A 2,737-nucleotide genomic window follows, 5' to 3' on the forward strand; every position below is an offset into this window, starting at 1 on the left:
ATACACCATAAATAAAATTAGCCACAAATGGGAAAGGAGAAATATTTGCAACCTATACCAAAGTATAAATAGCCTTATTATACAAGAAACTCTTAAAAACCAAAAATCAAAAGATGAACACAATTTTTAAAAGGGCAAAAGACATGAGCAAACATTTCACAAAGAAATACCAATGGTCTGAGACGAAAAAATACGATCTCATCACACAAATGCAAATTAAATCAATGAGATAGCGTCTTTTATCTATCTGATTATAAATCATCAATAAAAGTGTTAACACCTGGTGTGAGAGAGAAGGTAAGGAAACTGGCACTTCCATATATGGTCATAAGTAATTTGATAAAATCTTCCTGGAAGGCCACTTGACAATTTGCAATAAAAACCCTCAAAATGTGCATACCTTTTGACCTAGCCATTCCAATTCAGTCATTTATTCTAAGAAAATTATTATACATGCAAAGATACAAGGAAGTGAATTATATTGTTGCTTACAATAGCAGAATGAGAGGTTCTATCTAAATGTCCAAGTGAAGGAACCCCAGACAACGCTGACCAAATCCTCAAAATCAACAAGAAGAAATGAAGAGATGTTTGAAAGAAAAGATTTGCCTACGGTGGGTAATTGCCTTAAAGTGAAAGGATTATGGCGGAGTCTATTACTGAATTTTTTTTTTGTTTTTTTAATCCCTTGAGGAAATCATGACTAAATGTCTTGTTGGATGGATTACACTGTAATTTGACCATTAGTGCATAAAACTCTATCCACCCCCACCTGATCTCAGGTATGGATGAAAAATGTTCTCCTCTGGGCTGTCTGTTACTTGAACAAAAGCAAGATTAATTACTTGTGTTCCTTCTTTCAGAAAGAGATACACACTTAGCTTTGAATGAAATATACATATGTTTCTAGTTGCCAGCTCTTAAGTAATTCTGAAGTAAGAGTTTTATGCTTTTAAGTTAAAAGCATAAAAGGTTTTAAGTTAAAACCATCTTAAGTTAAAAGTTTTAAGTTAAATACATTGATCTTCAGATCAATTTTATTAGATGCACTCTTCTATACAAATTAAATTGATACCAAATCTTACATAGAATTTTCTTGTTTTTAATAAGGACTGATGACAGTTCCAGGCAGTGGTCTGGGGAGCGCAGCAGCCATGGCCAGCCACCTTGTGCTCAACAATGGCACCAAGATGCGCATCCTGGGGCTGGGCACCTGGAAGTCCCCTCCAGGCCAGGTGACTGAGGCCGTGAAGGTGGCCATCAACGTCGGGTACCGCCACATTGACCGTGCCCACGTGTACCAGAATGAGAATGAGGTGGGGGTGGCCATTCAGGAGAAGCTCAGGGAGCAGGTGAAGCGCGAGGAGCGCTTCATCATTAGTAAGCTGTGGTGCACGTACCATGGGAAGGGCCTGGCGAAAGGAGCCTGCTAGAAGACCCTCAGCGGCCTGAAGCTGGACTACCTGTACCTCTACCTTATTCACTGGCTGACTGGCTTTAAGCCTGGGAAGGAATTTTTCCCATTGGATGAGTCGGGCAATGTGGTTCCCGGTGACACCAACATTCTGGACACATGGGCAGCCATGGAAGAGCTGGTAGATGAAGGGCTGGTGAAGGCTATTGGCATCTCCAACTTCAACCATCTCCAGGTGGAGAGGCTCTTAAACAAACCTGGCTTAAAGTATAAGCCTGTAGTTAACCAGATTGAGTGCTACCTGTACCTCACTCAGAAGAAGTTAATCCAGTACTGCCAGTCCAAAGGCATCGTGGTGATCGCCTACAGCTCCCTCGGCACTCCCGACAGGCCCTGGGCCAACCCTGAGGAAGCTTCCCTCCTGGGGGATCCCAGGATCAAGGCCATTACAGCCAACCACAATAAAAAAAAAAACAGCCCAGTTCCTGATCCGGTTCCCCATGCAGAGGAATTTGGTGGTGATCCCCAAGTCTGTGACACCAGAACTCATTGCTGACAACTTTAAGGTCTTTGACTTTGAACCGAGCAGCCAGGATATGACCGCCTTACTCAGCTACAACAGGAACTGGAGGGTCTGTGCCTTGGTGAGGTGTGCCTCCTACAAGGATTACCCCTTCCATGGAGAGTTTTGAAGCTGTGGATGCCTGCTCGTCCCTAAGTGACCTATACCTGTGTTTCCTGCCTCATTTTTTTTCCTTGCCAGTGTAGTATGACCTGTGTCACTCAGCAGTGGGATAGCAACCTGTAGAGTGGCCAGCGAGGGCGTGTCTAGCTTGATGTTGGATCTGAAGAGCCCTGTCAGTAGAGTAGGAGTCTCTTCCAGTTTCTTTTGTCCTCCTTTTTGCCCCTCTGGGGAAAGTACAACCTGAATACCCTTTTCTGACCAAAGAGAAGCAAAATCTACCAGGTCAAAATAGTGCCACTAACAGTTGAGTTTTGGTTGCTTGGAACTGTAATCCTTTCAGCAAGACTTCTCTTTGCCTCAGATAAAAAGTATTTTTGTGGAAAAAAAATAAGGACCGACACAGTGAAATATATGTTAAAATATAAAACATGTTTAAAAAAAGAGCTTCTTATTACCAAAAGTGTGAACAACTTTATGATAGTAACAAAAGCTTCTATTTTAAAAAGCCCTTTGTATTTATAGAAAGCATATATTTACATTTATTCTTTGTAATACTATATTTGAATGTTGTGGACTCAGAAACTTGCAAAAAATCCAAAATTACAAATACCATAGAAAATCATCATAAAAAGTCGCAG

At 41.3% G+C, this 2,737-nt stretch overlaps 1 pseudogene; it reads left to right on the forward strand.

Annotated features, from left to right (window-relative positions):
* Window positions 1–1,154: 1,154 nt before the first annotated feature.
* Window positions 1,155–2,478, forward strand: LOC112613356 (annotated as a pseudogene).
* Window positions 2,479–2,737: the final 259 nt, after the last annotated feature.

Source organism: Theropithecus gelada, chromosome 19 (genome assembly GCF_003255815.1).
Source record: "Theropithecus gelada isolate Dixy chromosome 19, Tgel_1.0, whole genome shotgun sequence".
NCBI classification, from domain to species: Eukaryota; Metazoa; Chordata; class Mammalia; order Primates; family Cercopithecidae; genus Theropithecus; species Theropithecus gelada.